Source organism: Saccopteryx leptura, chromosome 2 (assembly GCF_036850995.1).
Source record: "Saccopteryx leptura isolate mSacLep1 chromosome 2, mSacLep1_pri_phased_curated, whole genome shotgun sequence".
NCBI lineage: Eukaryota > Metazoa > Chordata > Mammalia > Chiroptera > Emballonuridae > Saccopteryx > Saccopteryx leptura.
The window spans coordinates 100,394,178-100,420,519 of NC_089504.1; the positions used below are offsets into that span (position 1 = coordinate 100,394,178).

At 38.7% G+C, this 26,342-nt stretch overlaps 1 pseudogene; it reads left to right on the top strand.

The window, feature by feature from the left end:
* The window catches only part of LOC136391469 (anillin-like), a 90,625-nt pseudogene extending 64,559 nt beyond the window's left edge, over positions 1-26,066 (top strand).
* The last annotated feature ends 276 nt before the right edge of the window (positions 26,067-26,342 follow it).

The window sequence follows — 26,342 nt, forward strand, 5'->3', positions numbered from 1 at the left end:
CCATGCCTAGACTCAACCAGCTCTACAAACAAAACACCCAAATACACAGATACAATGAGAAGACAGAGAAGTGCAATCCAAATGAAACCACAAGAGAAACATATAGGAAATGAACTGAGTAATATGGAAATAACCAAACTTCCAGAGCAGAGTTCAAAATAATGATTGTAAGGGTGCTTAGGGATCTAAGAACAACAATGGATGGTCATGATAAACACCTAAATAAAGAAATAGCAAGTATAAAAAAGAATATTGAAATATTTAAAAAGAATCAGTTGGAGATGACAAATACAATATCAGAAATGAAGACCACAATGGAAGGAATTAAAAACAGGATAGATAGAGCTGAGGATCAAATCAGCGAGTTGGAGGACAACTGGAATGAAGGCATGAAAGCAGAGAAGAAAAAAGAAAAGAGACTCAAAAAGTCTGAGGAAACTCTTAGAGAGCTCTGTGACAACATAAAGAGAAATAACATCCGCATTATAGGGTTTCCTGAAGAAGGAGAGAAAGAACAAGGGATAGAGACTTTGTTCAATCATATCATAGCTAAAAGCTTCCCTAAATTAATGCAGGAGAAACTCTCACAAGTTCAGAAAGCACAGAGAACTTCATTAAAGAGAAACCCAAAGAAACCTACACCAAGACACATCATAATTAAAATACCAAAGCTAAGTGATAAAGAGAAAATATTAAAAGCTGCTAGAGAAAAAAGTCTATCACCTACAAAGGAGCCCTCATACGGATGACATCAGACTTCTCAACAGAAACACTTGAGGCCAGAGGGAATGGCAAGAAATATTCAAAGTAATGCAGAACAAGAACCTACAACCAAGATTACTTTATCTAGCAAGGTTATCATTTAAAATTGAAGGAGAAATAAAAAGTTTCCCAGACAAAAAAAAAACAACAACAACAAAACTCAATGAATTCATTACAACCAAACCTATGCTGCAGGAAATGTTAAGGGGCATGGTGTAAACAGATCAAAGTGGGAACAGAATATAGCAAAAGAGGAATACAGCTTTAAAGAATAAATTGGGAAGAAACAACTACATATCAATAAAAACCTTAAATGTAAATGGATTAAATGATCCAATCAAAAGACAAAGGTAGCTGCATGGTTAAGAAAACAGGACCCACACATATGCTGTCTACAAGAGACACACCTTAAAAGAAAAGATGCACATAGAATGAAGATAAAAGGATGAAAAAAATTATTTTATGCAAATGGAAATGAAAAAAAAAAGCTGGGGTAGCAATACTTATATCGGACAAAATGGACTTTAAAACAAAGAATATAGTAAGAGATAAAGAAGGCAACTACATAATGATAAAGGGAGCAATCCAACAGGAAGATATAACTATTATAAATATCTACACACTTAAGATAGGAGCACCTAAATATATAAAGCAGACTTTGATGGATATAAAGAGCGAGATCAACAGCAATACTATAATAGTAGGGGATTTTAATACCCCACTAACATCACTAGATAGATCCTCAAGAAAGAAAATTAACAAAGAAACAGCAGACTTAAAGGACACACTAGATCAACTCAATTTAATAGATATCTTCAGAACCTTTCACCCTAAAGCAGCAGAATATACATTCCTTTCAAATGCTCATGGTACATTTTCTAGGATAGACTACATTTTAGGGCACAAAAGTGGTCTCAACAAATTTAAGAAGATTGAAATCATATCAAGCACTTACTCTGATCACAATGGCAGAAACTAGAAATCAACCACAACAGAAAAGCTCAAAAATTCTCAAACACATGGATACTAAATAGCATGTTATTAAATAACAAATGGATTAAGAATGAGATCAAAGAAGAAATAAAATAATTCCTAGAAACGAATGATAATGAGCACACAACAACTCAAAATTTATGGGACACAGCAAAAGCAGTACTGACAGGGAAGTTCATAGTACTACAGGCACACTTTCAGAAGCTAGAAAAAGCTCAAATAAACAACTTAACCCTGCATCTAAAAGAACTAGAAAAAGAACAGCAAGTAAAGCCCAAATGTAGTAGAAGGAAAGAAATAATAAAGATCAGAGCAGAAATAAATGACATAGAGACTAAAGAAACAATACAGAGGATCAATGAAACTAGGAGCTGGTTCTTTGAAAAGGTAAACAAGATTGATGAACCTTTAACTAGACTCACCAAGAAAAAGAGAGAGAGGACTCAAATAAATAAAATTAGAAATGAGAGGGGAGAAATAACAACTGACACAACAGAAATACAAAATATTGTAAGAAAATATTATGAAGAACTGTGTGCCAAAAAACTAGACAACCTAGATGAAATGGACAAATTCCTTGAAACATACAATCTTCCAAAAATCAATCTGGAAAAATCAGAAAACCTAAACAGACCGATTACACCAAATGAGATAAAAACATTTATCAAAAAAACTCCCAACAAAGAAAAGTCCTGGGCCAGATGGCTTCACAAGTGAATTCTACCAAATATTCAAAGAAGAACTAACTCCTATCCTTCTCAAGCTATTTCAAAAAATTGAAGAGGAAGGAAGACTTCCAAGCTCCTTTTATGAGGTAAGCATAATTCTGATTCCAAAACTAGGCAAAGACAACACAAAGAAAGAAAATTTTAGGCCAATATCCCTGATGAATATAGATGCTAAAATCCTCAACAAAATATTAGCAAACCAGATCCAACAATATATGGAAAAAATCATACACCATGATCAAGTGGGATTTATTCTGGGGAGGCACGGCTGGTACAATATTTGCAATCAATCAATGTGATTCATCACATAAACAAAAGGAAGGAGAAAAACCACATGATAATTTCAATAGATGCAGAAAAAGCATTTGATAAAATCCAGCACCCATTCATGATCAAAACTCTCAACAAAGTGGGAATACAGGGAACATACCTCAACATGATAAAAGCCATCTGTGACAAACCCACAGCAAACATCATACTCAATGGGCAAAATTAAAAGCAATCCCCTTAAGATCAGGAACAAAGCAGGGGTGCCCCTTTCACCACTCTTATTCAACATAGCCCTGGAAGTCCTAGGCACAGCAATCAGACAAGAAGAAGAAATAAAAGGCATTCAAGTTGGAAAAGAAGAAATAAAGCTATCATTATTTGCAGATGATATGATATTGTATATAGAAAACCCTAAAGTCTAAGTCAAAAAACTACGGGACCTAATAAATGAATTCAGCAAAGTGGCAGGATATAAAAATTAATACTCAGTAATCAGAGACATTTTTATACACCAACAATGAACAGTCAGAAAGAGAAATTAAGGAAACAATCCTCTTCACAATTACAACCAAAAAAATAAAGTACCTAGGAGTAAATTTACCCAAGGAGATTAAAGACTTGTACTTGGAAAATTATAAAACATTGATAAAAGAAATCAAGGAAGATACAAAGAAGTGGAAGCATATATCGTGCTCATGGTTAGGAAGAATAAACATCATTAAAATGTCTATATTACCCAAAGCAATTTATAAATTCAATGCAACACCAATTAAAATACCAATGACATACTTCAAAGATATAGATCACATATTTCAAAAATTTATATGGAACCAAAAAAGAACACGAATAGCCTCAGCAATCTTAAAAAAGAAGAATAAAGAGGGAGGTGTCACACTTCCTGATATCAAGCTATACTACAAGTCCATTGTACTCAAAACAGAGTGGTACTGGCATAAGAACAGGCACATAGATCAATGGAACAGAACGGAGAACCCAGAAATAAACCCACAGCTCTATGGACAACTGATATTTGACAAAGGAGGTAAGGGCATACAATGGAGTAAAGACAGCCTCTTCAACAAATGGTGTTGGGGAAATTGGACAGCAACCTTCAAAAAAATGAAACTAGACCACCAACTTATACCATTCACAAAAATAAACTCAAAATGGATAAAAGACTTAAATGTAAGGCGTGAGACCATAAGCATCTTAGAAGAAAACATAGGCAGTAAGCTCTCCGACATCTCTCGCAGCCATATATTTGCTGATTTATCTCCACAGGCAAGGGAAATAAAAGACAGGATAAAAAAATGGGACTATATGAAACTAAAAAGCTTTTTCACAGCCAAAGACAATAAGAACAGAATAAAAATACAAACTACACAATGGGAGAACATATTCGACAGTATGTCTGATAAGGGGTTAGTAACCAAAATTTATAAAGAACTTGTAAAACTCAACACCAGAAAGACAAACAGTCCAATAAAAAATGGGCAAAAGAAATGAATGAACATTTCTCCAAAGAGGACATACAGATGGCCAATAGGCATATGAAAAAATGTTCAACATCACTAATCATTAGAGAAATGCAAATTCAAACCACAATGAGATATCACCTCACACCTGTCAGAATAGCGCTCATCAACAAAACAACACAGAATAAGTGCTGGTGAGGATGTGGAGAAAAGGGAACCCTCCTGCACTGCTGGTGGGAATGCAGACTGGTGCAGCCACTGTGGAAAACAGTATGAAGATTCCTCAAGAAATTAAAAATTGAACTGCCTTTTGACCCAGCTATACCACTGTTAGGAATACACCCCAAGAACACCATAGAACGGTTCCAGAAGGAGAAATGCACCCCCATGTTTATAGCAGCATTGTTCACAATAGCGAAGATCTGGAAACAGCCCAAGTGTTCGTCAGAGGACAAGTGGATAAAAAGCTTTGGTACATATATACTATAGAACACTACTCAGCCATAAAAAATGATGACATTGGATCATTTATAATAACATGGATGGACCTTGATAACATTATACAGAGTGAAGTAAGTAAATCAGAAAAAACTAAGAACTATATGAACCCATACATAGATGGGACATAAAAATGAGACTCAGAGACATGGACAAGAATTGATGATAACAGGGAGTGGGGTAGAGGGGTGGGGAGGGGGCGAGGATGGAGAGGGAGGGGGTAGGAGGGGTAGGGGCACAAAAAATACCAGATAGAAGGTGACAGAAGACAATTTGACTTTGTGTGAGGGGTATGCAGCATAATCAAATGTCAAAATAATCTGGAGATGTTTTCTCGGAACATATGTACCCTGATTTATCAATGTCACTGCTTTAAAATTAACAAAAATAAGATAAAAAATAAAATAAAAAATAAAACATAAAAAAAAGAAAACCCTAGGGTCACAGTAAAAAAAACTACTGGACCTGATAAATAAATTCAGCAAGGTAGCAGGATATAAAATTAATACTCAGAAATCAGAGGCATTTTTATACACCAACAATGAACAGTCATAAAGAAAAATTAAGAAAACAATCCCCTTCACTATTGCAACCAAAAGAATAAAGTACCTAGGAGTAAATTTAACCAAGGAGATTAAAGACTTGTACTCAGAAAATTATAAAACATTGATAAAAGAAATCAAGGAAGATACAAAGAAGTGGAAGCATATATCGTGCTCATGGTTAAGAACAATAAACGTCATTAAAATGTTTATATTTACCCAAAGCAATTTATAAATTCAATGAAATACCAATTAAAATACCAATGACATACTTCAAAGATATAGAACACATATTCCAAAAATTTATATGGTACCAAAAAAGAACATGAATAGCCTCAGCAATCTTGAAAAGGAAGAATAAAGTGGGAGGTATCACACTTCCTGATATCAAGTTATACTACAAGTCCATTGTACTTAAAACAGCTTGGTATTGGCATACAGACAGGCATATAGATCCATGGAACAGAACAGAGAACCCAGAAATAAACCCATACCTTTATGGACAACTGATATTTGACAAAGGAGGTAAGGGCATACATTGGAGTAAAGACAGCCTCTTCAACAAATGGTGTTCGGAAAATTGGACAGCTATCTAAAATATTAATGAGAATATATTTTAAAAAATGAAACTAGACCACCAACTTACAACATTCACAGAAAATAAACTCATTTTTTTTTATTGATTTTAATTTATTGTGTTTACATAGATTCTAGTGTCGCCTCGAATGCATCCCCACCTTAAACTCTATGTTTTAAGGTGCTCTCTTGCTGTTGAGTAGAGCTGGGTTAGGAAAGGCGAGAGTGGAAGGGGTACTGACAAGCAGGAGCAGGGAGAACCTGAGGGAACTGAGCAGGTTGGAGCATCTATGGGAAATATAGTCGAGGATTTGACTTGATCCTGAGAAGGTGGTGGCACTCCTTATGGGCACAAGGAAAAAGGAGGCAGCACATGGGAGAATAGAACTCAAGGGTTTGTGATAGGTGTTTAGAAACTGAGGTAATGTTTCAGGACCCACCTGGAGAGTCAAAAGACATTGTTGGAAACGCCAGTGTGAAGCCAGCAGAGGGCTCAGACCTACCGACAGCTATGTAAGCGTCATGCACATAGATGGGACATAAAAATGAGACTCAGAGACATGGACAAGAATGTGATGGTAACAGGGAGTGGGGTGGAGGGGTGGGGAGGGGGCGAGGAAGGAGAGGGAGGGGGTGGGGGGAGGGGAGGAGCACAAGGAAAACCAGATAGAAGGTGTCAGAGGACGATTTGACTTTGAGTGAGGGGTATGCAGCATAATCAAAGGTCAAAATAATCTGGAGATGTTTTCTCAGAACATATGTACCCTGATTTATCAATGTCACTGCATTAAAATTAATAAAAATAAGATTAAAAAATGGGATTTAAATCGTGGAGATTACCGAGAAATAGAGTGCAGAGAAGAGACTAGACCAAGAACCAAACTCTGAAGAATCTCAATGTGGAGAGGAGGTTAGTTAGGGAAAGATGGACAAGGTAGAAAATGGAGAAGGCTACCAGGGGAAACCAGCAGAGCCTGGGGGAAGGACACAGCGCTGCTCAGGGAGGGGGATGGCTAAGAAAACGCTGAGAACTACCCAATAAATATGTCCCCATGAAACACTGTCTCACCCAGTGGTGACCTCTGACTAGTGAATAGAGGAGAGAGAGTGGAGACAGTGGGAATATACAATGCTTCTGAGAATTAATTCTGGTTTTTAAAGAATATTGGAAAAACAAGATGGTAGTTGGAAAGAGATAGTAGATGAAGGACAGCTTTAAGTTGAGAGATCACACAGCATGTTTGTCTGATGATGAGAATTTCTACCCAAAGTGGTCATTTTTATTTCAAGAAGTTTCCATCTCTAGAACTTTTCTTTAATTTCCCAAACTGAAACTGTATAGCTATTAAAGAACAACTGTCAGTCTCTCCCAGCTGACAGGGACTATTTCTCATTCAAACATCAGGTGCTCGGGACGGGGGAAGACCTTGCAGCAATTAAGGATGGTGAGGCTCAGCCAGTGTACCAGCATGAACATGTCTCCAAGATCCACTTCCCTTGTGCTTCCTGTGGATGGAAAAGGCAATATATAAGGTTTAGTGTGGAAAACTCCCATGCTAGTGTTGTAACCCCCAATTCCCAAATGCCTAAGCTGAAGGGGAACTATGGGGTCATGTTCCAAGCTCTTTATTTTAAAAATGAAAAAGTTAAACTTGGGGAAATAGGATTTTTAAAAGTAACATTTGTAAATAGTTTTCTTTAACCCCCCACAGTGAATCCAGTAGCCATCAGTAGATGAGCAAGGCAATGAGTCATCACTCCGGGTTCCTGGAGCTGTGCTTCTGAGTTATCTCGGCAGAAATCGTAGGTAGGCTTCCTGAGACGAGCCTTAAAATGGAATGAATTTTACCTGAGGAATAGTGAGCGCCAACCAACAGAATGTTAAAAACAATGCTAATTATTTCTTCATTCTGCTTAAAAATGGCAGGATTTTTAAATAATGTCAATCCTCCAAGTTTTCTGGAAGAGAAGATGTGCCATTGGTTTGGTATGGGTCTCTGCCATAGAAGTTGACTTTTGAGCTAATATTCAAATGTGTTACCAAATCCTTGAGCTTTTGCATCCATAAGCTTCTCCTGCCCAGCCTAGCACACACCAAGAATTGACTTAAAAATTGAAGTGACATTGTGTCTCGCTATTATGAGCAAGTGGACTGTCTCCTGGAAGGTCAGAGAGTCCTGGGAGTTGGTGTTCACATCTCTCTTGCTGTTGCACATACCTAATGCAGGGTACTTTCACACAGCTTTGTGTGCTTACAACTGCAAGGTCCTGGGGCAACCAGGTTCAGAGAGCACTGGACGCAGTTGGGAGTTGCTCTCCCTCTCTCTTTCTCCCTCTCCACTGCTCTCCTCCTTTTCTCTTCCTCCTTCTCCCATTCTTATCTCTTCCCATCTGGCTGTGTTCCCAAGAGGGCACAGCACGGTGGTTTTCTCCAGAGTGACTCAGTCAGTGGTGGGATTCAAATAATTTAACAATTGGTTCTCTGCCCTAATGACCATTTCAAATATAGGAAAAAATATATATATTGAAAAGCACTTAATACTTAAACAAGAATAGTAAAAGAGGTACACAAAACTAGATTATATTATAAGAAAGTTTTAAAATATTAATGAGAATATATTAAATAATACTTGACAAAAAGGAATAAAACTTATTTAAGATATTTCCATATTGCTTCTTGATCAGCATCCTCACTTGCAATTTTTTTCACCTGTGGACAGAATGAACATGACGACAGGCGCTTAGAATACGCTGTTGTGCAGATGAACGTTGAAAAAGAGTAAGGAATGCAAATTTGTGATTTCCACATTGGGCATCCACCTTAGAGAGAACCCTGATTACAAGTGCCATTTTAACAACTGGTTCACTGAACTCAATAAAAAATTAGGTACCAGCTGAATCCCACCACTGGATTCAGTGCTCTGATTGGTCAGTCACAGGCTCATCCCTGCTTTTCCTTGGGGGAAGCTCAGCTCCTTGGGGCCCCACACAGAGTCATCCTGCCAGGAAATCCATGGTGCCTGTGGCAGAGCGGGGAGTACACAGGGGGACCGAGGAAGGGAGAGAACAGGGAACAGGTATCTTGCCCCATGCGTGTGGTTAATCATCAGACCTGCAATTTTAAATCAGATTTCCCAGATGCTCAAGCCCAGTTTTTCCCACAAGAGCTTATTACAACTCTCCTACAATTCTTTGTCAGGCTTTTTAGGCACCCAGGGCGTGTGAGCTTGGCAGTGGACAAAAAGGCGGTATAGGAATAGCAATTATAAAATGAGGACATGGAAGAAAGATGCAGATGAAGCAAAGATGGAGCCCAGCCTGCAACAGTTGGGGTCTCAGCAGGACAAAGACAACATCATTAAGTTGGATAATTTGAGGAAAACTTAATAAAGGGATTATTTACAAAAGACAGGCAGGATGTAGAGATACTCCAAGGAATAACGCAGTATTCATGGGCAAAGAAGTGTGGAGCCCTTGACATGATGATAGAGGGCGCAGACCAGAGCCCAGGAGAGAATCACAGGAAGAGGGTCGTCTCTGCGGGAGCTGTGGCCTTCCAGCAGAGGTCCAGGCAGCTTGAAGTGACCACACAGCAAGGGCATCAGGGAAGCAGGAATAGAGACCACCCTCTCTCCTTCTGATATCTTGCTTGGTCCCCGCATTGCTGAATACTGGTGCCTGATGGCAGGGGAGCAGCTGATGTACCCATGCTGTTGACTTCAGGGGCGAGGGGAGTGTGGATGTGGGGGGTGTGGGTGGGGTGGGGGGGGCGCACATTTGGTGATATAAACAAAGATGGCAGAGGAAGTGAGGCTGACTCCTTGTATCCAGCACTCCCCACCTTCTTACCGCCAGCCCCACTTCCTAACTGTCTTTGTTGGAGAATCTGCTACTGGAATTCCCACTCATTTGCAGCTGTTGACAATCCCTTGCACAGAGGAGTCTAAGCTGGGCACTTTTACTCTCCTCTGAGGGAAAAAGAGAAAATAAGTTGAACCCGTTGCTCAATTTCCAAAGTAAATTCCTAGATGAGGATTTGGTGTTTATTCTCAGACTTTCCTGACATATCTGTCCCACTGTCTTGTCCAGCCTGTAGGGGCAAACCAGCAGATTTGCATGATCTTCTCCCACAGGTAGCCAAGCCTGCACAGCCTAGAAACACTCAGAGTGCCATCTCAGCACATGGAGGGGGTAATGTGAGGGACCACAGGTGACCTGAAGTTACATTCCACACCAGTTTTGTTTGGTGTGTAAAACCCAACATTGATCTGAGAGAGGAGAAAACAGAAGAATGCAGGAGAGGGGGAATTGCAATGTCTGTGATCTTATGCTCAAGCCAATGACCTCAGTGTTTAGGACTGAGGGAGCAAGGGCAGACTAAGGTAAGTTTGAAAAATAACAAACCACAGCTGGTCCTTGCTTGTTATCAGTTCCTTGGAATAAACTCACAGCACCAGCAAAAAGAATGAGTAATATGATTATCAAGGACAGACCCTCTCCAGCCTCCTCTCTTACCTCATCCCCTCCCAGAGACACAAAAGTCGTGTAGGTCTGCAAACAAAGAAGTCATAGAAATCAGGCAATTGTCACAGGAAAGCTAAAGCTATAAAGGTATATAAGATGTAAGAAATCTAACTTCAGAGAGCTTGTGTCTTTGGTGTTACTAACCCCAGGAGCTCCACTGGCTACAAATAAATCTTTCTTCCTTCATCACATTGTCTGGGTGTCTTATCTTCCATTTGTGGCTAATTCCTGCTACATATCCTTGTACATAGCAGGTGCTCAGAAATGTTTGCTGAAAGGAAGGGAGGGAGGGAAGGAGGTGGAGGGAAGAAGCCTGCCAACAGAAACGGTGGCAGAAGCTAGCATTTTCTGAGACCCAGGGCCAAATTGGACACTTACCAGTGCCAGGATGTGAAAGGTATTTATGTACCTCAGCCCCAGGGCCAACTTGGACACTTACCAGTGCCAGGTTGTGAAAGGTATTTATGTACCTCAGCCTCAAACGTTTTTTGTTTTTATTTTTCAACTTTTAAAAAAATTAATCATTACTTTGTTGCCTGACCAGGCAGTGGCGCAGGGGATGACCATTGGCCTGGGATGTTAAGGACCCAGGTTTGAAACCCTGAGATCACCAGCTTGAGCGTGGGATCATAGACCTGACCCCATGGTCGCTGGCTTGAACCCAAAGGTTACTGGCTTGAAGCCCAAGGTTGCTGGCTTGAACAAGGGGTCACAGGCTTGGCTGGAGCCAGCGGTCAAGGCACATATGAGAAAGCAATCAATGAGCAACTAAGGTACCGCAACTACGAGTTGATGCTGCTCATCTCTCTCCCTGTTTGTTCCTGTCTGTCCCTCTCTCTCGCTCTAAAAAAAAATAATAATAATAATAATTACTTTGTTTTATAATTGGATTGGGGTGACGCTGGTTAATAAAGTTATATAGGTGTCAGGTATACTATTCTATGACACACCATCTGTACACTGCACTGTGCACTGACCACCCCGAGTCACGTCTCCTTCTGTCACCATTATCTATCCCCCTTTACCCTCATACACCTCCCCGACCCCACTCCCTACCATAATTACCACAATCAACCTTTTAAATGCAGGAAAAATCACACTTGCTCAAGGTTTTTCTTTTGTTTTTTTTTTGTGAGGAGGAAATGAATCAACAGATATCAAGCACATCAGACAGGGAGGTGACACAGCAGACGCTTACATGTGTGTGTTCTCTGATCCATCAAACCTTTCCTGGCAGTAAAGAGGGCTTGATAGCCTCAGAAACAGAACTTGCCCACATTCCTTCTTGACTTGAAACTACCTTTATACGTAAACCCTGAATGGTACAAGAAGATTCTCTACAAATGAATAACTCTGTATGACCAGAGGGCCTACCAGAACCTACTGAGCCCAGTAGAGTTATGCTCACAGCAGGTGGACAGATGAGGTAAGGTCACATCTCAACCACAAGGGGCCCCGGTCCCAGCTGGGCCTGGGACACGGGAAGTTGTGGAGCTGCTGGAGCGTGGAATCAAGGAGACAGCAGGGAGCAGGAAAGGCTTCCTTCCACTTGGCTGCTCCTACACCCACTGCCACAGCAAGCTCCTGTGCTGACCCACTGGCTCTCCAGGCTGGGCTGTGGGCCTTGGACGAGGATCCCAAAGTAAAGAGGGTGCCACAGCTCCCCCATCCTTGTTGCCTCTTTGCTTGGGTCACACTGGAGACCTCATGCTGACATTGTGCTCCATTACTAGACCAAAGGCAATCTTTTATTCTGCCTTTGCAGCCTTAGTCTTTCCCAGTAATCCAGCACTTGCATCATCCATTCCTCTCTGCTTAGTGCAGGGTCTTGAAGCAGAATTCCAGCTACTGCCTCCTGAACTTCTCTACACAAGCTCTGTCTTTAGAGAAAGCACTGTCTCTCTAGGTAACCTCCTCCCACGTGGGCTCTTAGGAACTGAGAGCCCCTGTGTCAGAAACCAGCCCTCCCTAAGTGGCCGGGCCTGGTGCCCTCAGGTCTAGCACCTGAGAAGACATCCTCCACTAATGAGAAGTTACATTCAGAATGGTGTGAAGACAAAAAAGGCATAGATTGCTGATAATCACGTTGAATTCAGAACCTTTTCCAGCAATCTCCCAATGGCTTCCACGGGCACCAAGTAGCAACCTGCCTTTGATGGCAGAACAACAGGGCAATGAGGAAGACAGCCCAGACCCTGCAGCCCGGGGCAACATGCTTTAACTTTTTTATTTCTTTCACCTCCTTTCTTGACTATTTTAGGATATCTATGCATGTTTCTCAGTTTAAAAGTCAAAATAAATATATGTGAATGTATGTGTGAATGGTTAAAGAAGAAATAGCTATAAAAATTACTGTATTTGCTTTTTATTAAAATTGATATACTGAAATCAATCTAAAACTTACTAAAATAAATAAAATATTTTTGCTCAGAGATAGACTTTAAATATAATTATACATATATGAAGCTATAGTCAACTTTATATTATTTTAATACATAATTACATTATGAATATATGTGTATTCTTTGTAGAAAGATATAGTTGGTATTGATTTTAAAAGTTATATTAATGAGATGACGTCAGAGTAATGGCGCGGTAGGAAGCGATACCGATAAATCTCCCCCAAAACTCAACAAGATCTTCAACCAGAAACAGAAAAACCTATCCTTGGAGCCTCCAGATGTTTTGCAATACACCTGAAGGTATGGTTGAGCAAAAAATTCTCTAAATATATAATCAAACCCCGAAGGAAATAGGGAGTAAGAAATGCTCCGCCTTCCTCACTAACTTAAATAGGGCTGCTTTCACTGGGAACTGAGAGTATAGAAATTAAGGCAGGCAATGGGGGTGAATAGATCCAGGCCCGGCACAAACAGCCGAACCAGTCTGTGGCACGGAGATCCAAGCAGAGGAAAAACTGTGCCTGTGGCAACCCAGGCAATACAAGCTAACATTTGCGCCAAACCCAGATAAAGAAAGACAAGTGGGGCAGCCATTTTCCCTGATCTCCTGGTCCGCGCGCAGATAGTGGGTGAGAGATTCTTTCGAAATCCCCAGAAGTGGACGCCCATGTTACCCCACAGAGAGGCAGAGTCAGAGGCCTTTGTGTGGGCCGAAAGCAGAATCTCCAGGCCACCCCAGTGCCCTGAAAAAAGCTGCACACAGGGAGGGAGCGAGAGCCAATTCCAACGCTGGAACTTTTCTGTGCGGGCGGGGGTTTCACTCAGAGGGTTAGGCAGTCAGCCTGATATCCTTGTCTGCGCACGCAGATAGTGAGCAAGAGATTCCTCTGAGTGCCTCAGCAGTGGGCGCCCGTGTTATCCCACAGAGGGGCAGAGTCAGGGGCCTTTGTGTGGGCCAAAAGCAGAATCTCCAGGCCACCCCAGTGCCCTGAAAAAGCCGTGCACGGGGAGGAGCGAGAGCCAACTCCAACGCTGGAACTTTTCCTTGTGGGTGGGGGTTTCACTCAGAGTGTGAGACTGCTGGCCAGATATCCTGGTTTGCGCACAGATAGTGAGCGAGAGTTTCCTCCAAGTACCCCAGGAGTGGGCACCCGCCCGTGTTACCAGACAGAGTGGCAGAGCCAGAGGTCTTTGAGTGGGCGGAAGCCCTGCCTGATTATGCTAGCAGCTCTGACTGACTGAGCCTTACCCAGAGCCCTGTGATGAGTGGGAATAGAGTGGGGAGTTGCCAGCTCTTTGAGCCTCTTACTATTCAGGCAGAGGCAGCAGCAACCCCATAGCTGGATTATCAGGCTACTAATTGAGGAAGGAAAGACTAGGAGAGAGGCTCCAGGAACACGGACTCTCTCACTGTTGGAGCCTATAAATGCTAATGAGCTTCGACTGCCAAAGAGACTGAAGCACAATACATGACATCGCCATAGAGACTTATCAACTGAAAACTTCTACCTGAGCGTGCCAAAGGGGCAGAACCCAGGGCACAGAGTCACCGACCAGGAAGAGGGAGAGAAAAGAAAAAGCAAGAAGATAACCTCTCAAAATCAAGAATAATCCACAGACTTTATAACCTATCCTTTTTTATTATATTTGTTCATTTGTTTCTCTTATCTTCATTCTTGATTTTTTTTTCCTCCTCCTCCAATTTGGTTGTTTAACTCTCTGCCAGTCTTACTCTCTCCTCTCCTTGAACTACACTACCCATAAGTGTTACATCTCCCATTATCTTTTCTTTCCTCTTCCTTTCTCTCTATGAGGGTTGCACTCCAAAACCCTTAACTCTCTCTTTCTCTCTCTCCTCTTTTTTCTTTTAGTGGTTCCCTCTCTTTTTTCCTCTCTCTTTCTTTTCTCCCTCTATATTAGTTTCTTCCTTTCTCCTTTACATCTCCTCTCATTCAAACCTTAATAACGAACAAATTTTCTTATCTGGGACTCAAACTTATGTTTGTGGCATTTTGGGGGGTTTTTACTTCACCTTTTTAACTCACTAGCAGTGCTCCCATCCCTGGCTCTCCTTTTTATCTAGTTCTTGTACCACTAAATATAATAGTAATTTTTAAATTTGTCCCCCCATTTTCCTGTTTCCCTCTTATTCCTCTTATCATAACTCTTAGTCAATCAACACCTAAAACCAAATCATTTTATTTTTTACCCAAATATTTTTCTTATTTGCTTTTTGTGGGTCCATACCCACCTTTTTTTCTTTTTTCCTTTTATTTACTTTTTTTTTTTGCCCCTTTATTACTTCTCCCCAATTCAGGCCCTCCATTACAGGCATTGTTTGTTCTTTTTAGTACAATATAATTCACAGTTCACCACAAGATTTTCTCAAGAAAGAGGGGAGAGGAGAGGAGAGGAAAAAAGGAGGGGGGGGGGAATAATTTCCTTTTTTAAAATTTTTACTTTATTTTATTTTTCTTTATTTAATTATTAATTTTTAAAAAAACAACTCTTATTGATTTTTGATTTTTAACTTTTTATTCTTAATTAAATATCATTAATACTATAAACAAAACCACCCTCAGATGCCATTAAGGAAGAGAAAATCGAATATCATGGATACAAAAGAAAGAGAGGTAACACAGAGAGATGAGAAAAAATGTATGGAGAAAAAATTTAATATATTGGAAACCTTGGAGCTAAATGACAGAGAATTCAAGATAGAAATCCTAAAAATCCTCCGAGATATACAAGAAAACACAGAAAGGCAATTTAGGGAGCTCAGAAAATAACTCAATGAACACAAAGAATATATGTCCAAGGAAATTGAAACTATAAAAACAAATCAAACAGAGATGAAAAACTCAATTCACGAGCTGAAAAACGAAGTAACAAGCTTAGCTAATAGAACAGGTCAGATAGAAGAGAGGATTAGTGAAATAGAAGACAAGCAACTTGAGGCACAACAGAGAGAAGAAAGAGACTCAAAAATTTAAAAAAATGAGATAGCCCTACAAGAATTATCTGACTCCATGAAAAAGAATAACATAAGAATAATAGGTATATCAGAGGGAAAAGAGAGAGAAAATGGAATGGAGAACATACTCAAACAAATAATAGATGAGAACTTCCCAAGCCTGTGGAAAGAACTAAAGCCTCAAATTCAAGAAGCACACAGAACTCCGAGTTTTCTTAACCCCAACAAACCTACTCCAAGGCATATCATAATGAAATTGACACAAACCAACAGCAAAGAAAAAATTCTCAAGGCAGCCAGGGAAAAGAAGAATACAACATATAAAGGAAGGCCCATTAGATTATCATCAGATTTCTCAGCAGAAACTCAACAAGCTAGAAGAGAGTGAACCCCAATATTTAAAGTCCTGAAAGAGAGGAAATTTCAGCCATGAATACTATACCCATCAAAGCTATCCTTCAAATATGAAGGAGAAATAAAAACATTCACAGATACAGAAAAGATGAGGGAATTTATCATCAGAAAACCCCCACTCCAGGAATTACTAAAGGGGGTTCTCCAATCAGATACAAAGAACAAAAAAAAAAAACAAAGCCACAAGTAAAAGCTCCAAGAAGAACACAATAAAACCAAATTTAAACTGTGACAACAACAAAAAGAAAGGGGGGAGAGGATGGAGATTAACAGCAGCAAAGGATGATGGAGTGCAAAAGTACTCACAAAATAGTGCACTACAATGAACAGGGTAGGGACCCTTTTCATTACTTAAAGGTAACCACCATTGAAAAAACCACCACAGAAGCACATGATTTTAAAAAGGTAGCAACAGAGGAAAGATGTATGGAATACAATCAAATAAAAACAAAAGATAGAAAAATGAAAGAGAAGGATCAAACAAGACACAAAACTAACAGAAAGCAAGATATAAAATGGCAATAGGGAACTCACAAGTGTCAATAATTACACTAAATGTAAACGGATTAAACTCGCCAATAAAAAGGCACATAGTAGCAGAATGAATTAAAAAATAAAATCCAACTGTATTCTGCCTACAAGAAACTCATCTAAGTAACAAGGATAAAAACAAATTCAAAGTGAAAGGCTGGAAAACAATACTCCAAGCAAATAACATCCAAAAAAAAAGCAGGCACAGCAATACTCATATCTGATAATGCTGACTACAAGACAGCAAAAGTACTCAGAGACAAAAATGGCCATTTCATAATGGCTAAGGGGACACTGAATCAAGAAAACATAACAATTCTTAATATATATGCACAAAACCAAGGAGCACCAAAATACATAAGACAGCTACTTATTGACCTTAAAACAAAAGCTGACAAAAATATAATCATATTTGGAGACCTCAAAACACCGCTGATGGCTCTAGATCAGTCATCCAAACAGAGAATCAGCAAAGATATAGTGGCCTTAAATAAAACACTAGAGCAGCTGGATATGATAGACATCTATAGGACATTTCATCCCAAAGTGACTGAGTATACATTTTTCTCCAATGTACCTGGATCATTCTCAAGAATTGACCATATGTTGGGCCACAAAAACAACATCAGCAAATTCAGAAAAATTGAAGTTGCACCAAGCATATTTTCTGATCATAAAGCCTTGAAACTAGAATTCAACTGCAAAAAAGAGGAAAAAAGTCCCACAAAAATGTGGAAACTAAACAACATACTTTTAAAAAATAAATGGGTCAAAGAAGAAATAAGTGCAGAGATCAAAAGATATATACAAATGAAAATGACAATACAACATATCAGAATCTATGAGATGCAGCAAAAGCAGTGATAAGAGGGAAGTTCATATCACTTCAGGCATATATGAACAAACAAGAGAGAGCCCAAGTGAACCACTTAACTTCACACCTTAACGAACTAGAAAAAGAAGAAAAAAGACAACCCAAAAGCAGCCGAAGAAAGGAAATAATAAAAATCAGAGCGGAAATAAATGAAATAGAGAACAGAAAATCTATAGAAAAAATTAATAGAACAAGGAGCTGGTTCTTTGAAAAGATTAACAAAATTGACAAACCCTTGGCAAGACTTACTAAGGAAAAAAGAGAAAGAACTCATATAAACAAAATCCAAAATGAAAGAGGAGAAATCACCACGGACACCGTAGATATACAAAGAATTATTGTAGAATACTATGAAAAACTTTATGCCACTAAATTCAACAACCTAGAAGAAATGGATAAATTCCTAGAAAAATACAACCTTCCTAGAGTGAGTCAAGAAGAAGCAGAAAGCCTAAACAGACCTATTAGTAGAGAAGAAATAGAAAAAACCATTAAAAACCTCCCCAAAAATAACAGTCCAGGCCCAGACGGCTATACCAGTGAATTGTATCAAACATTCAAAGAAGACTTGGTTCCTATTCTACTGAAAGTCTTCCAAAAAATTGAAGAAGAAGCAATACTTCCAAACACATTTTATGAGGCCAACATAACCCTCATACCAAAACCAGGCAAGGATGGCACAAAAAAAGAGGTTTTCGATATAATATAACACAATGTGATGTTTAAGACTCTCAACAAAATGGGTATAGAAGGAAAATATCTCAACATGATAAAGGCCATATATGATAAACCATCAGCTAACATCATATTAAATGGCACAAAACTGAAGGCTTTCCCCCTTAAATCAGGAACAAGACAGGGTTGTCCACTCTCTCCACTCTTATTTAATGTGGTACTAGAGGTTCTGGCCAGAGCAATCAGAGAAGACAAAGAAATAAAAGGCATCCATATTGAAAAAGAAGAAGTAAAGGTATCACTTTTTGAAGATGATATGATCCTATACATCAAAAACCCCAAAGAATCCACAAAAAGACTACTAGAAGCAATAAGCCAATACAGTAAGGTTGCAGGATACAAAATTAACATACAGAAGTCAATAGCCTTTCTATATGCCAACAATGAAACATTTGAGAACGAACTCAAAAGAATAATCCCCTTCACGATTGCAACAAAAAAAATAAAATACCTAGGAATAAACATAACAAAGAATGTAAAGGACTTATATAATGAAAACTATAAACTATTGTTAAGGGAAATCGAAAAAGATATAATGAGATGGAAGAATATTCCTTGTTCTTGGTTAGGAAGAATAAATATAATCAAGATGGCCATATTACCCAAAGCAATATACAAATTTAATGCAATTCCCATCAAAATTCCAATGACATTTTTTAAAGAAATGGAGCAAAAAATCATCAGATTTATATGGAACTATAAAAAACCCCGAACAGCCAAAGCAATCCTAAAGAAAAAGAATGAAGCTGGGGGCATTACAATACCTGACTTCAAACTATATTGTAGGGCCACGACAATCAAAACAGCATGGTATTAGCAGAAAAATAGACACTCAGACCAATGGATCAGAATAGAAAACCCAGAAATAAAACCACATATATATAGTCAAATAATTTTTTTTTTAAATAAATTTTTATTAATGGTAATGGGATGACATTAATAAATCAGGGTACATATATTCAAAGAAAACATGACTAGGTTATTTTGTCATTAAATTATGTTGCATACCCCTCGCCCAAAGTCAGATTGTCCTTCGCCACCCTCTATCTAGTTCTCTGTGCCCCTCCCCCTCCCCCTAACTCTCCCCCTGTCCTCCCTCCCCTCACCCCTGGTAACCACCACACTCTTGTCCATGTCTCTTAGTCTCATTTTTATGTTCCACCAATGTATGGAATCATGTAGTTCTTGTTTTTTTCTGATTTACTTATTTCACTCCTTATAATGTTATCAAGATCCCACCATTTTGCTGTAAATGATCTGATGTCATCGTTTCTTATGGCTGAGTAGTATTCCATAGTGTATATGTGCCACATCTTCTTTATCCAGTCTTCTATTGAAGGGCTTTTTGGTTGTTTCCATGTCTTGGCCACTGTGAACAGTGCTGCAATGAACATGGGGCTACATGTGTCTTCACGTATCAATGTTTCTGAGGTTTTGGGGTATATACCCAGTAGAGGGATTGCTGGGTCATAAGGTAGTTCTATTTGCAGTTTTTTGAGGAACCACCATACTTTCCTCCATAATGGTTGTACTACTTTACAGTCCCACCAACAGTGAATGAGGGTTCCTTTTTCTCCACAGCCTCTCCAACATTTGCTATTACCCGTCTTGTTGATCATAGCTAATCTAACAGGGGTGAGGTGGTATCTCATTGTAGTTTTGATTTGCATTTCCCTAATAACTAATGAAGCTGAGCATTTTTTCATATATCTGTTGGCCATTTGTATCTCTTCCTGGGAGAAGTGTCTATTCATGTCTTCTTCCCATTTTTTTATTGGATTGTTTGTTTGTTTGTTGTTGAGTTTTATGAGTTCTTTGTAAATTTTGGAAATTAGGCCCTTATCTGAGCTGTTGTTTGAAAATATCATTTCCCATTTAGTTGGCTGTCTGTTTATTTTTATATCAGTTTCTCTTGCTGAGCAAAAACTTTTTATTCTGATGTAGTCCCATTCATTTATCTTTGCCTTCACTTCTCTTGCCATTGGAGTCAAGTTCATATTTTTTGATAAAGGGGCCAAGAACACACAATGGAGAAAAGAAAGCCTCTTCAATAAATGGTACTGGGAAAACTGGAAAGCCACATGCAAAAGAATGAAACTGGACTACAGTTTGTCCCCCTGTACTAAAATTAACTCAAAATGGATCAAAGATCTAAACATAAGACCTGAAACAATAAAGTACATAGAAGAAGACATAGGTACTAAACTCATGGACCTGGGTTTTAAAGAGCATTTTGTGAATTTGACTCCAAAGGCAAGAGAAGTGAAGGCAAAAATTAATGAATGGGACTACATCAGACTAAGAAGTTTTTGCCAGCAAGAGAAACTGATAACAAAATAAACAGACAGCCAACTAAATGGGAAATGATATTTTTGAACAACAGCTCAGATAAGGGCCTAATATCCAAAATATACAAAGAACTCATAAAGCTCAACAACAAACAAACAAACAATCCAATAAAAAAAATGGGAAGAGGACATGAACAAACACTTCTCCCAGGAAGAAGTACAAATGGTCAACAGATATATGAAAAGATGCTCATCTTCTTTAGTTATTAGAGAAATGCAAATCAAAACTGCAATGAGATACCACCTCACACCTGTTAGATTAGCTATTATTAACAAGACTGGTAGTAGCAAATGTTGGAGAGGCTGTGGAGAAAAAGGAACCCTCATGCACTGTTGGTGGGAATGTAAAGTAGTGCAACCATTATGGAAGAAAGTATGGTGGTTCCTCAAAAAACTGAAAATAGAACTACCTTATGACCCAGCAATCCCTTTACTGGGTATATACCCCCAAAACTCAGAAACATTGATACGTAAAGACACATGTAGCCCTATGTTCATTGCAGCATTGTTCACAGTGGCCAGGACATGGAAACAACCAAAAAGCCCTTCAATAGATGACTGGATAAAGAAGATGTGGCACATATACACTATGGAATACTACTCAGCCATAAAAAATGATGACATCGGATCATTTACAGCAAAATGGTGGGATCTTGATAACATGATACGAAGTGAAATAAGTAAATCAGAAAAAAACAGGAACTGCATTATTCCATACGTAGGTGGGACATAAAAGTGAGATTAAGAGACATTGATAAGAGTGTGGTGGTTACGGGGGGAGGGGGGAGAGGGTGAAGAAAAGGGGGAGGGGGAGGGGCACAAAAAAACTAGATAGAAGGTGACAGAGGACAATCTGACTTTGGGTAATGGGTATGCAACATAATTGAACGACAAGATAACCTGGATATGTTATCTTTGAATATATGTATCCTGATTTATTGATGTCGCCCCATTAAAAAACTAAAATTATTTAAAAAAGTTATATTAATATAATATATAATAATAATATTAGCTATTTAATATAATAATAGATTTGAGACCAAAACGTCATCATAAATGGAGGTCAATTAATAATGATTAAAGTGTCAGTTCTTCAAGAGGGTGTAACAATCTTAAGCTTCAAAAGATATGAACAATAATTAATTCAACTAAAATGAGAATAGATAAATCCACAATTATAGTCAGAGATTTCATCATCTACTTATCAATAATTCATAGAATAATTGGACATATAATCAGTAAATGTAGGAAAACCTGCAACACTATCACAACATAATTAAAAAATTCTAGAATATTTTATTCAAATAACTCACTTTAATCAAGTAGAATGTGCAACAAGATAAACTGTGATTTGGATCATTAAGTCTCAATGAATTTAAAATAATTTAAGACATGCATAGTTATGTTATCTAAACAAAATAAAATTAAAATAATATCATCTCTGTTATATTAATGTGCTAAACTAATGTATTTAAATTCTTAGCCAGAAAAGACAAATAATTAAATGAGAGAAAATTAAACAAAATTGTATTTACTTATAAACATGAAGACTACATAGAAAAGTCAAAAGAATCTACAGACACCCTGGCTGGTTGGCTCAGTGGTAGAGTGTTGGCCTAGCGTGCAGGAGTCCTGGGTTCTATTCCTGACCAGGGCACACAGGAGAAGCGCCCATCTGCTTCTCCACCCCTCCCCCTCTCCTTTCTCTCTGTCTCTCTCTTCCCCTCCCGCAGCCAAGGCTCCATTGGAGCAAAGTTGGCCCAGGCACTGAGGATGGCTCTGTGGCCTCTGCTTCAGGTGCTAGAATGGCTCTGGTTGCAACAGAGCAACACCCCAGATGGGCAGAGCATCGCACCCTGGTGAGCATGCCGGGTGGATCCCAGTCGGGCACATGCAGGAGTCTGTCTGACTGCCTCCCCGTTTCCAACTTTAGAAAAAAAAAAGAAGAAAAGAATCTGCAGACATAATATCCGAATTAAAGGAGAGATTAACAAATTGTCTGAATAAGAAAATCAGTAAATATTGACTGAATGTACTCCTATATATAAGCAACTGTCTAGAATTTAATTTAAAAGAAGTTGCCAATTATAATAGCAATTAGAAACTTATACAGAATATTATTGTAACATTTTATTGCAAAGACACTTCAAGAGACCTAAATCATTTGAGCAACAAATATATCTTATTCAAAGGTAGAAAGACTATCAGAAGCTGGTTTTTCCAAAAACATCAACTGTAAATTTAATCTAAATCTACAAAGTCCTGACAGCTTTATGGGCAGAAAAGAGAAGTTTTGAGATTGATAAGGAAAAACAAAGAGCTTGGAAGTGCCCAGTTTGGGGAAAAATAAAAATACAAGGGTGTCTATTCCCTGCTAGCTATTAGGAATTATGTTAATATTAGTTAATAAAGTAATATGATGTTAATTAACAATATAGTATTATATTAGTAAAATGAGATTTTGGTTTAGGAAATAGCTATTTTGCCTGAAACAAAATATATACTCACGAAATAGTCCCACAAACCTACATGAAAACTTGATAAATAAAAGAGGTGGCTCTAGAAATAAAAAAATAGAACCAGAGCAATTGTTTATTAGCCTAAGAAAAAGTGCATTTGGATCCCAAATGACACTCCATAAATATGTATAAGAATAAGTTCCATAGGGGTTTCCCTCTAAAATAGGGAATGCAAAATTTGCAATTGCTCACAAGAAAATACAGAAGAATGGCAGAATAATGTAGCATTTTATTAAAAAGACAGGAATAAAGGAAAAGATTAATTAAATTACATTAAATTTTAAAATTTGTTTGTTAAAAACATAATGAAAATAGAAAGACAGCCAAAACCCTGGGCTTGCCCAGTCAAGACACATACGAGAAGCAATTACTATGCATTGATGCTTCCTGCTCTTCCCCCTCCCCCTTCTCTCTCTCTCTCTCTCTCTCTCTCTCTTCTCTCCAAAATTAATAAATTAAATCTTTAACAAAAGAGTCAAATGGCAATAACTATGTACCTTTAAATAATCATTTAAAATGTAAATGTATTAAATATGCTATTCAACAGGCATAGGGTAGCTGAATGGATAAGAAAACAAGACCCGTATATATGCTGTCTACAAAAGACCCACTTCAGATAGAAAGATGCAAGCTTATTTAAAAAAAATAAAATAAAACAACAAAAAACAACTAAAAACATAATAGTAAATTCACTGTCAGAATTCTCCCCTGGGGGGCGGGGAATCAGTTTGTTTCAAATAGTCCATCACTTCCAGGAACAGAAAAGGAAAAGGTGGCAGAAAAATCAGACACCAGCAAAACCTCCCACTACAGAACCTATAGGTTTCACTAAATGTGAAATGAGGAAGTATTGATACAGACCTATGAAAATAACATTGTTTTCAGAAGCGGAAAATGTTTTTCAAAGTAACATCAGACCTAAAGGTTGAGCAGAAGACAGAAGTGGTACGTGAAATTGATATGAGTGTGGATGATGATGATGATATTAATAGTTCAAAAGTAATTAATGACATCTTCAGAGATGTCCTAGAGCTGTGATGGCGAACCTTTTTATAAAAACCCGCCCACTTTTGCAGTGCTGGTCAACCTGGTCCCTCCTACCCACTAGTGTAACCAAATGGCTTCGGGATTGGCCCACCATGAAAGCTGGAAGCCCACTAGCGGGCGAGAGGGACCAGGTTGACCAGCACTGCAAAAGTGGGCGGTTTTTAAAAAAAGGTTCACCATCATGGTCCTAGAGGAAGGTGAACGAGATGTGGCAGAGACAAAAAGAGATGGATCAAGTAGAAGCTGAGAGCAATGAGGACCAGGCAGATATGCACAGGGTACCTCTTCCATGTGTTTGTTCTGCTCTATTAGCACAGTTGGTGTGGTAAGTCCAGAGAGATTAGTTTTCTCACCTAGCTTGGAATTAAAAGACAGTTGCATAAGTGGTGAAAGTCTAACACCAGGAAAATTCCAAAAAACCCATGTCTTGGTCTGAGACTGGTGATAGCATTTGACCTGAACATTGTGATCTTCCTTACAGCATTGGTGCATAAAGATCTCAGATAATCAAAGAAATAGACCATCTTTCAAAAAAGCAAGTGAGTGTTCAGAAGAAAGATATTCAAAATTGAAGGGAAAAAAAGAATGCTGAAGAAAAGAATGTCTTTCCTTGTCAAGTTAATATCAAGCAGAAAATGCAGGGACTCAGAAATGAAATCCATCTGGAACAGACCGTGACCTGTCAAGCTGGGCAGGCTCTGAGTGGCTGTGCAAATGAGGAGCATGAACAAGTGTCTCCAGAAGAAGCTGAAACGAAAAGACTTGTTATCACAACCGATGAGAGAACACTTGTGATTGATGAGCTGAAAAACGGAATAACAGAGAGCCTCAGAGGAAGAGTAAGGCTGGACCTGTGTTGCAAAATGAATTTGTTGTATCCAAAGGATCACTCTGTTAGGAACCTGCTTGCCTTTGAAAGTCGGTTTTGTCTGCAGCGCAGTTCAGAAACCAGATGCGGCAAATTACTATTTCTTAATTATACTGAAAGTAGAAACTGAACATATGGTAGCCACACCATTAGCAAGCACTTCACATTCTCTTAATGGCAATGCTCTGGCATTCCCCTCCTATGTATACTCGGCAAGATGCATCCAATGACTCAGAAGTAAATACTGAAGTTGACACCTTGGTGCAAAGGAAAGATTCCTCAGTGCCTGATAAGAATGAAAAAGCATATAAATCCAAGCCTATTAGTCCAAAGCAACTTCTCATATCTCTAACCACAACAAAACACCCTTCATCCTTCCATTATGATCAGTCCGGGCGGTTTCAATGCTGTGTGTTCCAGCAACTTTATCCTTGCTGTACCTTACATTCTGCTAATGTCTTCAGTAAAAAACACTAAATTTGCCCAGACAAGGTGCCTGTTTTGTTCTTTGTTTTTTGTTTTTTTTTAATCTACTTCAGAAGGTTGTATTTATTTAAAAAGAAAATGTCAAGTGATTTCAAGTGTTAAAGGATGAGGTTTTCGAACCATGATTGAAGATCTTACTGGTTTCAGTGCCTGGCATTAAGGATGGTGTATTCTCTCTAGAAACTAGCTCTTTCGGGGCTCTTCCAGATGAAGGGAAGTGACAGATTCCCATAGGAAGAATCAGTCTGACCAATTGTATCAGTTGTCAGGTAGAAGCAGCCAACAGAAAATTCTGTGCAAGATGCAACACTTTGAAATTAATTACAGTACTGTCCAACCACAAAGAGATGACTGGGAGACTTGTCAGCCAGTGCACAGTGACACAGAGTAAGTCCCTACATTGGCTGTCTGCACAAACCAAGGAAGAGTGGGACATCGGATGCAAAAAGATCAGTCAAGTTCTGCTACAAACCTCTAGGAGACCCCTAAACTGTGGATAGTTTCCATGACATTTAAAAGTTTTTTCGAGCTATGTGATCAATGTATCTTAAGAGCTCCCAATACAGAGGGTCCTCGAGTTACAACACAGTTCTGTTCCTACAACAGTGACATAACCCAAATTTTGGTATAAGTAAGTCCAAACCCACCCTAGACTAAGTCACTTACCTATCATAACATAGTTGTTAAATCATAATCTAAAACATAAAAACACAATTAAGCCACAGGAAAAGTAAAAGGATATAAATATACTGTACTACACACTGTACTGCAGTAAC